This window comes from Cryptomeria japonica, chromosome 3 (assembly GCF_030272615.1).
Source record: "Cryptomeria japonica chromosome 3, Sugi_1.0, whole genome shotgun sequence".
Taxonomy (NCBI): Eukaryota; Viridiplantae; Streptophyta; class Pinopsida; order Cupressales; family Cupressaceae; genus Cryptomeria; species Cryptomeria japonica.
Genome location: NC_081407.1, coordinates 210515059 through 210531174, shown reverse-complemented (window position 1 = coordinate 210531174; position 16116 = coordinate 210515059).

Genomic DNA, 16116 nt, shown 5'->3' with positions numbered 1-16116 from the left:
AAATCTTTCAAAACTCCCATAAAGACCTTTTGGTGAAAGGTCTTGCAACAAAGAACCACATTCTTTCATGAACCCAACAACAACCTCTACACTATCATATGTGGGGTTGTATAGTAAAAAGGTGAGAAGTTCCAAGGAAATGATCTCATGTGCAACTTGTTGATTCACTAAATGAGCTATGAATTTGGCTGCTGCTATTAACATGTGCTTGTCATTGCATTTGTATTCCCTCTTAAGCTACAAAATAATTCTTTACAAAAGTAGATTGCCAACTTTAGGAAATTTTGTATTTACCACAACAACCAATGCAACAAAACATCTGTAAATCTAGGGGATGCCACTTGGGATTTCATACAAGACCTCAAAATAGACCCCTCCCATGGGTGAGATTCTCTACAAACAACTCTAGAATGATGTTCTTGATGTTAGATGCATTTACCTTGTTTACTAACCCATTGATACTCTTCCAAAGGGCATCCCATGTCCTACACTAGTATGCCACACTACTCTTGTCTTCCACATCTTTCATCATTTGAGCCAGCTTAAATGGGGGAATGTAAACTCCCCCACTTCTTCCAACACCCTTCTCAGCTCCTCTGACAGCACCTTCGCCATTCCCATTCTGAGATGGAGTAGACACAACACCATAAGTTTTCACTTCCACTGCCTCTCTATCCCTCTTGTTTCCAGAAGCCCCTTTACCACTTAATTCATGCTTATTTTTGTACATAAACCCATCAGGAAGCATGAGTTTTTGCATATAAGCTCGCTCAAATGTTTTACAGTTATTTTTCATCAAGATTCCCTCAGGAGCTGGCAGATCCTGCTTCCATGCTTTAATTATATTTTCTCAAAGGACAATCCTAAAAATCCATGCATTGCAAACAAATTTTTACACCTTTGTTGGTTGTGGTGGCATCACAGAGAGTTTACATCAATAAATGAAGAACATGCCAATGCTTTTAATGCAGTAGTAGAAGTCTATCTCTTATTCAATATCTCTAGTGAAACCCCCATGATCTTTTTTTGGAGTAGAATTTGTTATATTCTAGAAAGGGTCTTGTCCTTTGTTGATGGGATATTTATCTACCTCAAGAAATAATTCTTCTTTTCTCCAACAAAAAGTGGAACTAAATGAAGATCTAGCACCATGAAATGAATCCTCAAAAGGATTACTATAGTTAGTTTTGGTAGATAATGATCTAAGTAAAATACTAATGTGGCTTTAGGAAACATTATGTACTAGCTTAGCATACTCTAACAACTTTGGTGTGACAAGCTACATCCAATTAAGTCTCCATCGGTATCTCTATTGTGTTTATGGATTGGGATTCAATGTACTCTTTTTATACATAGATTTTACTTTCAACTGAGGAGGTTTGTATGTACTTACTTGTCTTTCAATTGTATCCCTATTTCAAGAATATTTTCTATCAACAAATCATTTGTTGTAAGTTGTACAAGTGGAAGCTTGAACATGCCTTCCATGCTAGCCTTGTTGATATGTTCAACACCATCTTGTGCAACAAATCTTTAGAACTCCACTATTTCATTGAAGAGTGAGTAGTAGGGACAATCTAGGACACTTACAGAGGTTTTTCAAGAGAGATAAATAGACCTAAATATTATGGCTTAATAATGATCAATAGGTAAACAGATAAGAAACTCTCAATATCAAAATGACTTTCTCAATTGTCTTTACTAGAAATGGATAGATCTGCTAATAATGGCTTTATGATTGTATGTCAACTTTAGACTCAATCCAAGAAGAGCTATAACTAATATGTGATATCTAGATTTATGATCTTTATAATATAACAATCCCATAATTATGTTTCCACGCATCTATACCACAACACAAACATCATGCTAGTGTTTAGCCATAGCAATCGATATCCTAACTATAGAATGTGAAATATGCACATAACTATGAATAAAGATTAAGAAAAACAAAGAAAGATGCTTATTGCAAACATAAATGACTAATGGATAAGAATTGAATTCATTGTAGATAGTTTTGAATATCAAATTCACTTATTTGTGTTCATTTAGTAACTCATGTACTTGTGGCCAACCATTTATCTCTTTCATAAATTAAACACTTATTAATAACATTAAATGGCTGAGTAATTATGTTTTAGCTGAAATTGAAAATAAAATATTTTATTTCAGGACAACTCACACTATTCCCTATCATATTTTAGACTCTCGGTTTTGTTAGTAGTGGTTTAATGTCTTTGGAGCTGATCATTGTATTTCTTTAGTTACATTTGCCAGCGTACTCCCAGCCTGTGCCAAAATGGGAGCTTTGGAACAGGGTATGGACATCCATCAAAGCATAAAAGATAGAGGAATTTTGTCAGATGTAGTTGCAACTGCTCTGTTAGCATGTATGCAAAATGTGGAAGCATAGACAAGGCATGGGAACTGTTTGACGGATTGCCTCAAAGAAATGTGGTTTCCTGGATTGCAATGTTTGTCAGATATTCACAAAATGGATTTGTTGAGAAGGCTTTAGAAACTTTCAAGCAAATGCAATCGGCAGGTGTAAAGCCAAATTCCATGACCATTGCTACTATCCTCCCTACCTGTGCCAAAATGGAAGATTTGGAATAGGGTATGGATATTCATCGAAGAATAAAGGATAGAGGAATTTTGTCAGATGTTGTAGTTCCAACTACCTTGGTAGACATGTATGCAAAATGTGGAAGCATAGACAAGGCACATGAATTTTTTGATAGAATGCCTGAAAGAAATGTTGTCTCGTGGACTGCAATGAGTTTTGGATATGCACAAAATGGATTTGTCAAAAAGGCTTTAGACACTTACAAGCAAATGAAATTGGAAGGCATAAAGCCAAATTCAACAACCTTTGCCAGCATCCTCCCTGCCTGTGCAAAAATGGGAGCTTTGGAACAAGGTATGGACATCCATCAAAGCATAATGGATAGAGGAATTTTGTTAGGTGTTGTACTTGCAAATGCCCTACTTGACATGAATGCAAACTATGGAAACATGGACAAGGCTTGTGAATTGTTTGATACGGTGCCACAAAGAGATGTGATCTCATGTGAACAATCAACACACGCATATGTGGGAGGAAGGGATTGCTGCTACAAAATTGAACGCTCACTCCTCAATCACAGTTCTATGGTTTTACGAGATTAAAATAGGGCAATTAACCACCACATTTATATTTTTTGCAACATGAAATTAAAACCTAGGGCAATTTGAATCTAACTCCTATGTGGGATTGCAAGAAATGCCACAAATGCCTTCGATGCAGGTTAATGTTCTTGGGGGTTGAAGTCGCCATGGATGCCTACGCAGGATTGCAATGCACAAATGAATTCTCCTCTTTTTTTAAAAGTAATGGTCATTGTCATCGGAATTACGATGAACTTGAGCACTTTTTTGAAAAAAAGAAAATTCTCATTACTAATGCCTTCTTTGTCAAAACCAAATGGGAAATTACCGTCGGGATTACGACGAATGCGAGCATTTTAAAAAAAAAATTCAAATTTGGCCACAATATACCTTCTCCGTCAGAAACCTCAGTCGGAAATCTAGTCCAAATGTATTAGTGACAAATACCCCCTTACAATTATATGGGGCTAGGACAAGTTAATTAATCATCTCACTAGGATAACTTGAATCTGCCTTCATTTTATACCTATGATGATGGGCTTAAAGATTATGAACAAAAAAAATTGATTTAGACAGACCTTTATGGCCCTACTTTCTATGACATTTTACAATAGTAGGGGAGCCCAACCACTATTTCTATCTTCCTTAGGACATGGACATACCATTGTGTTTCAACATCTTAAGGGAGGGCATACATCACACCCTCTTTGTACCATATTTTTTTATTTTTCATGTCTTACATGGGTTGTTGCATGCTTGAAACCATACCTAACTTTTAGATGAGATGCTTCATTCCTGAAACTAGACTTATTCCTTTTATATGTCTTATACGGGCTGGGGTGTACATGCTCAAAACCAAACCTAACTCTTAGATGAAACAATTTCATTCTCAAAACTAGACATTTTCTTTCAATTGTATGTCTTATATAGGTTGTTGCATGCTCAAAACCAAACCTCAAGTATTCGACGAGATGTTTAACTCCTGAAACTAGATGATGACATATGCAGGAGGGTGAGTTGATTAGCATAATGCAACTTGCTATAATTTTCATATTTTCCTCTTTCAACTTCTTTAAGGTAGGTTGACTAGCATAACACAACTTGCTAGACTATTCAACCCTCCTTGTGCGATATTTTTGAGATGAGTGGAACTAGCATATCACAACATGCTAGACTCTTTTGACTCTCCTTCTCTAAATGAATCACACAACATAACACAAATTATTTTCCCATAAGTATTCATGCACTCGTAGATGACCTAGCATAATGCAGCTTGCTAGCCTATGGATTCCACTATCTCTCATACTTTTCTTCTCATTGATCACCTAGCATAACTTAGCTTGCTAGCCTATGGCATCCATGTTCTCTTCTTTCTCCTCTTCATGAGCTCATAGTGTTTCTAATTGTTGGATCATGGCTCATCACTTTATGCATGCTCTTTCTCTTTTCAGGTGACCACTTGTGTTCTTGTAATAACATTTTGAGAATGAGATTAGTGGCTAAGACATTTTGACTATCAAGGTCTCTTCAACTAGTTGACTTGGAGATTTTTGTTTTCAGTAATTGTTATAGGTGTAATTTTGGATTAGAGTCAATTAAGGTAATAAAACCACTAATAATCCAAATTAAACAAATACATGGTGGAAAGAGGATTGAACCCAATAGATCTAACCTAAATCCAAATAAGGAAAGGGCTGAGATTTTGATTGGATTCACTAGTTAGTATTGGTTATCCTCTTTCCTAGTTGAATTTAGAATGTAGTAATGAAATTAGGAGAAAATGAGGGAAATTTGAAGTAAATTGATGAATACAAAATGCTACAAATGTACCACAAAGGCACAAACTAGGACCTAGGCAAAAGAAAAGATTCAAAACCCGTTCCTAGAAGTTTGGCCTGATTTTTATGGACTAGGTATCATAGATCTACCCCAGTCCTCTAAATTTTCCTCCTTCAAAAGATGAACATGTTCATCACTATCGACTCTGTCAAAATTCCTTAATAAAACTCCCACACCTATTTCCCACACACATAAAGAGAGAGAAGGATGTTGTGGATAGGGTTTGCCTAAGTTAATCCCCTATTTAGGAATTAACCTTGAATAAAATAATGCAAATACTAAAATTAATGTTAAGAAGATATACCTCAAATCTACAATTATTGACAATGATGCAATGCTCTTTGAACGTAATCACAAATGTTGAAAATAATGGCATGAAAAACACATGGGCATGAGAAAACCTAATCACACATGCATGCTTTCATGAAGATTGATGTAACTTTTCTCCACAATGCTTTTCACAATGAATATAGAGCCTTGAATATATAAAGATGCTTAATAATGAATACTTCACATATGCATGAATATTGTAGATAGATAATGGATGGACTCTATTGGTTCAAAATTTAGTAAAATGGAAAGGTTTAAAAAATGTGGGTTTCAACCATAGCGTGTGAGATTAAATCTCTCCTCACAAAGGGGAAGCTACCTTCTTATTTCCTTTCCATTGCGTAGCTTGTATCTATTGTAAAATCAACTACTCTATTCTATCCAATGGTGTTACAATCATTCAATTCTCTCTTTTAGAATAAATGTTTCCTTATTCTCTTTTTTTGGGTTTCACTTCTTTTCAATACTTGTAACTTTCAAGACACTAGTTTCAGCAATAATAATTGATAAAGAGTTAAGTTGAACAAAATAACAACCCACCAATTTACTAGTGCAATAAATACAATTAATAAACATGTGTGGCACAAAGACTTTCACAATTTCTTATCAATGTTTATCAACAAAGATAACAATATATTAAAGCCAAAATACTTTCATATATAATATTAGCTAAAACATACGAGAGAGAGAACATTCAAATAGAAAACTTATTAGAATTTCCTATCTCCTAACTCTAATCTCTTACTTTTAAACTTGATATTGTAGCTCAAAGACTTTCAAATATCAAATTCAAATTTCTTTTAAAATTCACAACAATTTAACACTATACCTCAAATAAATTCAAGGTCATAGAATTGCATTTACATGAGAACATTGCACTCATATAAAATAATACTTCAACACAAAGATTGAATGCATAACTTCTCCTTTATTTACTTGAAAAATGCTTTACAAAATAAGCTCAATTCTCAAAATGATACACAATTTGATAGAGTTTTGTTGCAATTATAAAAGATGGTTATTTACAATAATCACCCTCAAATATAGGGGAGGGGCTATGAGAAAAATTAGGAAAAAGCTCAACTAACCATGACTAATTAAAAAGTAGAGTTCTACTTGAGTTAGGACTTGTGGAATCCTACATGGAAAAATGTATATACAAAAAGAAACCTGAAGTGTCGATTGATAGCTACAAAAAAGAACCTACAATTTAAAAGAATAAATTTGACAGTGTCATCAAACACTTCATTTTGATGATATTTCTGTAGCGTCCTAAAATTGCGACACTTGCAATTTCGACTGCATTTCGGTCTTCACGATGGCGACGCAACACGCAACCTGAATGGAGACCCCAAAACTCGCTCACGACACTGAAAACTACATTTTTCAAGCACCCTGGCCTGAACCTCCTTGCACCCTGATGTCCCGGGAGGTGGGACCAGAGCGCCCAGTGCCCTGGTCCCTCAGGACCAGGGCGCCCAGCGCCCTGGTCCCTGGGTCCTATTTTGGGCCCGGTTTCCTAAGTGATATCGGGTCTTTTTGATTGCAATTTGGAAATATACTTCCCTGGTTGGCCTAAGGTCGGGAAAATCAATCTATCAGCCCTAATTGACAAGTATATAAATGACATTTTCCTCTTTCATTCGATATGATGGAAAAGGCGTGGAAACTATACTTAAGTACTCAAGCATTCAAGCATTCCTTCAAGCAATTGATCATTTCAAGTCTCCATTCAAGGCTAAGTGTTGCATTCAAGTCAAGGATTCAACCATTGAAGAGGAGATCACTTATTACATGCTACAACATACAACATACAACATCTAAACCTTCGCACATAAGGATACAAACATCCTTAGAACAAGGTATTAGTACTTGTTTTACAGTCATTTACATTTACAGCTCTTGCTCATTTCTTGGTTAATTTCAAAACCGGGGTTTGACCTAAAGGCAAACCCCTAATCCCTAACCCCCCAATCGTTTTCTCTTTTCTGTGTGTAGGTTGCAGGTACGCAGCTGAAATTGAAGATCTGGAATCCTTGTGCAGAGACGAACAGATCCCCCTTCGTTTCGCAGATTTTTCGGAGGACCGTGGCGCCGGGCGCCATCGTCCTGACAACTTTTGCCCAAATTTGCAGGACAGCGCCGTATCGACATTTTACTACTAATTCCAGGTCTGCAGCTTCATCCTATAACCCGAACTCAATTTATAAGCGAATCTTTATGACTTTCTATGCATTCTTAGCTTAATTTCCTTCATCAACATTCTTTACAAAAGAGGGTAGCCTTGCTTTCCGAACCCTTGAAACTCATTTAGCATCCAATCTTGCATTGCGTGGGATTGGATCTTGTGGGTTTCAACCCCTCTTTTGAATGTAAAGTCTTCCCCCTAAGTGAAAACCCATCGAATCCTAGCGAACCTCCCTTCTCTCTCCTCGGAGTTAGAAGAGGGGAGACCAACTAGGGTTCGACCGCGATTTTCCGCTTTACATTTTGGTGAACCCGACGTGAATATCCTTTCTGATTTTTCATGCTTAGATTTGAAAAAATTGATTACATTTCCATGTTTGATCTTTTGCAAAGTTTTAGAGGTGATTGCATTAAAACCCTAAAATTTCTTTTTAATAATTAAACTTGCAAAATGTCTAAATGTTAATGCTTGTTTCAGATCTGTCCTTCTATTACAAATTATCAATTCATATTTGTGCTTTAATTCTGAAAATTAAGTGGTTAAAAGTCAAAACCCTAATTTTTGAAACCCTCTTGATTCAACCTTTGTCCGACAATTTGACCGATCAAAACATCTCCAAATCAGCTGTAACTTTGGATTCTGCAATAAAATCACAATATCTTTCATCCCTGAAAATTTGGAAAAAAGTTGCGAGGACCGTGTTGCACTCTGAGCGCCATCATCCTCGACATTTTTTCCAAAATTTCGGGAGCGAGATCTTGCTGTATTTTCCTGCTAAAATCCAGAATTTTGGCTGATTTTGTCAATTATAACACTTTCAAAATTACAGTCAAAGTTGGTCTTGTGATTGCTTGGTCTAAGGCTCCTAATCATTCAAAAATTATCGAAGCTAAAATTTTGTGTCAAAATTGTGTTCTTACTGTCTTAGATCTGAAAATTGTATTTGCATTCATTCGAAATTGCAGTGCTTTATTCAAATATTTGCATTTTGTGACTTTTGAAATTAAGTGCCTAATTACAACAACTTTGATTTCCGCTTTCAAAATTGAATTTTGTGTGAAATTGAATCAATTTTTAAATTTCAAAATTTGCATAGCTCTTGACATTCCCTCTAAAATCATAAAATTCAAAATTTCAGTTTCCCTCTCTTTTTCAAAATTCAAATTTTGCATTTTTCGACAATCTTGATAGGGTTCAATTTTGAATTTGCAACTTTAATTTGGCCTATCTACAGATCGTGAAATCCCTCAATTTTTTCAGATTAGCTCTAAAATCATCATACCTTTCATCCCTGCAAATTTCGAAAAAAGTTGCAAGGACCGTGTTGCACTCCGAGCGCCACGGTCCCGAACATTTTTTCCGAAATTTCAAGAGACTGTTGTGATTGCATTTAACAGCTTAAATCTGGAAGATTGGCTGGTTTTACTGAAAATTGCTACCTCTAAAATAAAAATCTTCTCTCTCTCTCTAGTGCATGAGTTTTACAACAATAAGCCCTACTTACACTATTCCCATTAGACGAAGCCATAGAATTAAGTCTTTCCGAGGTTTAACTACTGAGGAGATGGAACCTAATTTGAGTAGTCTTTTTAACGAGGACATGGGTAATTCCTCTAACCCTCCTAATGATGAAGAAGCTCCCCATGAAGTTTCTGTTGAAAAACTTTCCAAATTGGATAACCAATTTGACGATTTTCACCAATGGATGTCTCATGAGTATCCCGATAGTCAAGCTCTTCCTTTAATTGAGGGTCTAAAACGCATGCTTCAAAGTGATAAGAATGGAATTGATATTTTGCGTGGTATTTCACACATTGTGGATTCGAATGTGATGCCTATGAAGAGTTGTGCTGAATCTTTAGGTTATACACAACCTCCTACACAAGTCAATCATTCTATTCCTTTGACCACTTCTATTGCTAGTTTACCTACCTTTACATCAAACATCATGGCTACCTCTATACAAGACATTCCTCCTATGATTACCAGTCATGGGGGCAATCCTCCTTCTTCAATTAACCCTATTCCTTCATTTAATCCGACTTCTTCATTCATTCCTTCAATAAGTGTTCCTATTACATCTTCACAAATGAACATGACGCAAGAGGGCAATTCATTTAACCATTCCATTCCTCCTTGTAGTGTTCCTCCTATCCAATCATCCCCTATGGTTGACTATCATAGGGTCCCACCACCTTACTCTTTACCATCTTTCAATAACATCACACCTCCATCTCAATCTAACACACCTAATATGAACTCTTCGACTGAAGCTACCATTAATAATCTTGCACAAACTGTCTCTTCTTTACAGCAACAAATTGCCTCTATGAATCAATCTAAGTTTAGTGTGCCCACATTTGATGTTGCGAGCCCACTTTCTCTTGACATTGTTCGAGCTCCTAAACATGTTGAAATCCCGCATCTGGAGCTTTATAATGGTAAAGGAGATCCTCTAACACATGTTAAGACTTTTCAAACAATTTGTACTGATTTTGCTTACGACCCAAGGTTGCTTGCAAAACTGTTCACTAGAACATTAAGAGACAAAGCCCTACAAAGGTATTGCTCGTTGCCTTCTTATTCTATTACTTCTTTCGAACAACTTGCAAATGCTTTCATTCAACAATTTCAAAACAATATAAGTCCTAAAGTTACTTTGATTGATTTGATGCATTGTAAACAAGGTGTTAAAGAAAAAGTGACTGATTTCATTGGTAGATATAAGCATTTGTATGCTCAAATTTCTTTTCCAGTGCCTGATAATGATATTCAAAGAATCTTTATTTCTAATTTACAAAAAGACATTCAAGACAAACTCCTGTTTTCTGAGTTTACTTCTTTCCAACAGTTGTGCGCCACTCTTCACAATTATCAACTGACTGTGAGTCAAATGGAACAATCACATCCTATGGCTCCGAGTGATAAGGGTGATAGCAGTCAACAACCATTTGGGAAGTTTAAACCGAACAGAGATTCTATCAAATTCAATGAAAACATCATCAACAACAATGTGAATGCAGCATCAGGTGTGCCTCCTATTTCTAAATTTTTCAGGAAAGAAAGAAAGTATACTCCTTTGAATGAATCATTGCATAGTATTATGAATAAGTTATTGGAACAAAATGTGCTTACCCTTCCTCCTATAAGACAAATTGATCCTGCAAAGATTACTTCACCTTATTTTGATCACAAAGCTTTTTGTCACTTTCATTGTCAGCCTGGGCATGATACTGAAAAATGCTTTTCTTTAAAGGGTAAAATTCAAGATTTGATTGATAATAATACTATTTCTGTTTCTGGAGTGAATGATAAAGGCAACACATCTGTAGCTCCTCCTAACCAAAATCTTCAGATTTTTACTGATCCATTACCTTCTCATACTTCTCATACCTCTAATGCGATTGAGGCTAATGATTCCTCTTTCTCATCTGATGGTCTTGTGTCTATGACCCCGAATGTGATTAACTTTGTAGAGCAGCAAGAAAACCCTAAAGAACCTTCCATCACATTTGATTCTAGCGAAACCATTAGGGCACCTGATGGTCCTTTATACATAGTTGCAAAAGTCAAGAATATGCCTTGCCGTGGAGTGCTTATTGATCCTTCGTGCATGGTTAATGTTATTACTGAAGAATTTCTTTTTACTTTGCAATTGAATCAAGTGATCTATGACAAAATAGATGTGATTGTGAAATTATTTGATGCATTTTCTTCTCCTGCAATTGGTTTTATTACATTGCCTATTGAGGTCCATAACAAATCCCTTGATGTGAACTTTGCTATTATTCCTTCTTCCGAACAATTTCGTGTGAAGCTTGGCTATCCTTGGCTATCTTCCATGAAAGCTATTGCTTCTCCTATTCATAAGTGTTTGAAATTTCCCCATAATGGTGGAGTTGTTACTGTCAATCATAGTCTCTTTAAACCAGCTGAAAGAACTTCTAGCGTTCCTCTTGATTACTTTTGGCCTAAACAATTCCAATCTCTTCCTCCGCGAAGTGATCATCTTTTCAAATCTTATCAAAAGTGGAAAACAGATATGATCCTATCTCTAAGTGAACCTAGAGCACCTAAACTTGACATTCCTATCATTCTTGAGAAGGAAATTCTTCCTTTGAAAGACAAAACTAATGTCTTTCCCCAAGAAGATTCCCAACCCATCCCTATGGATGTGACTATGTCTATGCCTAATAAATCTTCTAACAATAGACCTATACCTCCTCGTCATGATGGACTTGGTCTTCTTCCTAAACCAAAAATTCCTCCTTTATATGGAGCAGTTCCTCCTCCTTCCTTTTATAGAGAGAAGAGACCTTCTTCTTCTCCTATTATCCAGCCTAAGAGACCACAACCTAAACACCCAAGTGATAGGGATGAGAACATTCCTCCTCCTCTACCTTCTACACTTCCTACTAAGACTAGGCGTAATCATTCTGCACGGGAACATTGACGAAAGCGTCGTCTTAGGGCTCAAGCAGCTACTTCTCAAACTTTACAATCTCCAAAAACACCTTCAACAAGCATTATTCCATTTTCTCCTCAGCTGGATATTGAGCCTAAATCTCCTAAACATAAGATGCATGATGGTCTTGATCCTGTGCGAGTTAAAGATCCTATTTTTATAAATCTTGATGATGATATAGATGAAAATATTATGCATGATGAAAATGTTACTCCTCTTGCTTCTGATAGTGAATATGAACTTGTTGATGTTGATAACCATTTATCTAATGAATTTTCTAAAGCACTTATCCTAGCTCCTAGACAAGAACAATGTGGCTGGGAACATGAACATAGCCCTTGTTTGGATCTTGTGATAGCTCCATCTGCTGTGTTGGATGTTCCTCCTCTAGCGTGTTGCCTGCCTTCCCGAAACATTGATCAGCAAGATCAGGGGGTAGATGACATGCTAGACTAGTTACATTAGCATAGCAGACTCTCTCCCCCTCTCTTTTGTTACTTCTTCTATATGTTATTTTCATTCTTCTATTTGTCGTCCTTAGTGTTGTCTACTTGAGGACGATGCAAAGCATTGAGATCTCTCGATCTCTCTCATGTTGACTCAACAGACACATGTGTTCCCTTCTTCTAGGTGACCTTCCTTGATTGGGGAATGAAGAACAATTATGCATACATACATATGATATATACATGACTTATCATACAGCATACTGACCCCAAGGACAGTGAAGTCACCTTGTGCTTTGTGTTTTGTGTCTATTATCCTTGGGTTTATCTCACACTTGGGGGCTAAATCCTTGCGATAACGTGCTCCTTTCCTTTCTCATTTCTTATGTGTATCACTACGTTAAAACAATCACCCCCGTTGAGGCGTGTGCGATCGCTTTAACGTAGGGGGGCATACACCCTGTCTATCCTTTCAAAGATACTTGAAAATTTCTTAGCAAACTTAGCTTTGTCTTGAAAATTTTTGGTATTTCTCTTGCATGACTCATAGTGAGGGAACCTTACTACTGACAGTCATGGTTCTCCCTCGTGATCTTCCCTTTTACTTTGTCAATCGAAGTCGTAAGATCCTTAGTCCACTGGGGGCTTGGTGTGTCTTGCCTCCTTGACGTGGTGAAAGTCTTTCAACGTTGTTTCCTTGTACTTTACCGGAAGTATGAGCATACATACTCCCACTAAAGGGGGGGCTAAATGTAGCATCCTAAAATTGTGACACTTGCAATTTCGACTGCATTTCGGTCTTCACGATGGCGACGCATTACGCAACCTGAATGGAGACCCCAAAACTCGCTCACGACACTGAAAACTGCATTTTTCAAGCACCCTGGCCTGAACCTCCTTGCACCCTGATGTCTCGGGAGGTGGGACCAGAGCGCCCAGCACCCTGGTCCCTTAGGACCAGGGCGCCCAGCGCCCTGGTCCCTGGGTCCTATTTTGGGCCTGGTTTCCTAAGTGATATCGGGTCTTTTTGATTGCAATTTGGAAATATACTTCCCTGGTCGGCCTAAGGTCGGGAAAATCAGTCTATCAGCCCTAATTGACAAGTATATAAATGACATTTTCCTCTTTCATTCGATATGATGGAAAAGGCATGGAAACTATACTCAAGTACTCAAGCATTCAAGCATTCCTTCAAGCAATTGATCATTTCAAGTCTCCATTCAAGGCTAAGTGTTGCATTCAAGTCAAGGATTCAACCATTGAAGAGGAGATCACTTATTACATGCTACAACATACAACATACAACATCTAAACCTTCGCACATAAGGATACAAACATCCTTAGAACAAGGTATTAGTACTTGTTTTACAGTCATTTACATTTACAGCTCTTGCTCATTTCTTGGTTAATTTCAAAACCGGGGTTTGACCTAAAGGCAAACCCCTAATCCCTAACCCCCCAATCGTCTTCGCTTTTCTGTGTGTAGGTTGTAGGTATGCGGCTGAAATTGAAGATCTGGAATCCTTGTGCAGAGACGAACAGATCCCCCTTCGTTTCACGGATTTTTCGGAGGACCGTGGCGCCGGGCGCCATCGTCTCGACAACTTTTGCCCAAATTTGCAGGACAGCGCCGTATCAACATTTTACTGCCAATTCCAGGTCTGCAGCTTCATCCTATAACCCGAACTCAGTTTATAAGTGAATCTTTATGACTTTCTATGCATTCTTAGCTTAATTTCCTTAATCAACATTCTTTACAAAAGAGGGTAGCCTTGCTTTCCGAACCCTTGAAACTCATTTAGCATCCAATCTTGCATTGCGTGGGATTGGATCTTGTGGGTTTCAACCCCTCTTTTGAATGTAAAGTCTTCCCCCTAAGTGAAAACCCATCGAATCCTAGCGAACCTCCCTTCTCTCTCCTCGGAGTTAGAAGAGGGGAGACCAACTAGGGTTCGACCGCGATTTTCCGCTTTACATTTTCATAAAAAATTCAAACTTTTGTAGATCAATCTTCATTTGGGACTAATCGGAACCTTGGGTCTGATTGGTGATGACCTTTACCCAAGTAATAGAATACCCCAAACCAATATAACACGTTTTGGGTTTTTTTAGGAGAGATCCTAAATTATCTAGAATGACTTGAAGATCTACTAATTTGTTAATCAAGGATATGGAAAAATCCTCCTTATCAACTTCTACACTTAGTAGTAAATTGAATTCCTTAATGATTGCATCCACATGAAGAGTCTTTTGATTTTGATATAGGAATGCCCATGGAAATTCTGATATCTTCTCTACAACTTCTTCTCCTTTATCTACACATTCATTTTGTGCTTTTCACATATCTTTGATGAGCCACTCCAAGGTATTCATTTGATGTTCAAGCACTTCTGCAATATTGTCAAAACAAATTTATATGTTATGCATCCACAAAACTTGATGTAGGAGCGTCCCCAATTCACGACAATCTTGCATCAACCTAAAACATTTTGTTTTTGTTTTGCTTTCTATTTGTAGTTTTAGCATTTCTTTCTATGTGTACCGGTTTTGGCTCATTGGATCCTGTAGAGTTGTATTTTACTTGAAGACTTGATCATATTTCTTATTCCCAAACCACATCACATTTGGATCATTTTTTGGCAAGTTATTTCTATCGGTTTCCATGATAGTTTCCTATTACCGGTTGATGGTTTCTTGTTACCAGTTGTCTGGACCTATTTTGGTGATCTACCAGAACTCCTTTCGAAGCTTGCAGAACCTTGAGCATTGATTTAGATGTTCCTTAGCGTGTGGCCGACCTTTTCCTATGATCTACACTTCATCCTTTGGATTTTTTGGAGGAATCTCTTGGCAGAGGTCGACCTTGTTGGTTTTACACATTAGGTCTTGTTCTTCAGGTTTTGATCCCTTTTTGGGCTAACCGGATCCATTTGGATTGTATATATAATTGTAATTGCACATTAGAATGAAATCAAGTCAGACTGAGAATAGAAGATAGATCTTGAGATTTGAGGTCCTAGTTGTGACTTATTATGTACTTTGAGCATATTTTTGCAGGCCTGTGAGATAGTTTATGTAACCCAGCTGTTACCAATTGGTTGTAATTAGTTTTCATGAAATAATTTGATATGTTCTGCATTGCCTCCATCATATCTTTGTGTTTCTGTTGTGTTTACTCTTGTTGACCGGTCTAGATTGATCTCTTTGAGATCCCTCCTAACTAGTGTCTGCTTCAAGTGGTATCAAAGAGAGATTCATTTCAGAGATTGTGTTTCTTTAGAATTTTAGTGTAGGGTGGCAGACTAAGGATCTGACCTGTAGCTATAGAGGACCGGTGTAAATATGGCACAAAGAGGAACTAGGAATGGTGGAGCATGTGGGAATGTAGGCCCTATTGTGATGGAAATGTTGTGAGGTATAGCATCCTAGTTGGAAGCCGTAGAGACACCCCAGAGAAGAGGCTGACACATTGAAGATGTAAGTGAAGATGAAGGAGAAGAAGCCCCAACATAAAAGGAAAACACATTAACGGTTGATCCAGATGAGGAAAGGTTTTTGAGGGTTTTGAGTAGAGAAAATTCTAAACCTCATTTTACCCCACTGGAATATGATGGAAATTTGGATTCAGATAAATTGATAGATTGGATCTCGGAGATGGAGAAATATTTTGATTTTGAAAACACTACAGAAGAAAGGAAGGT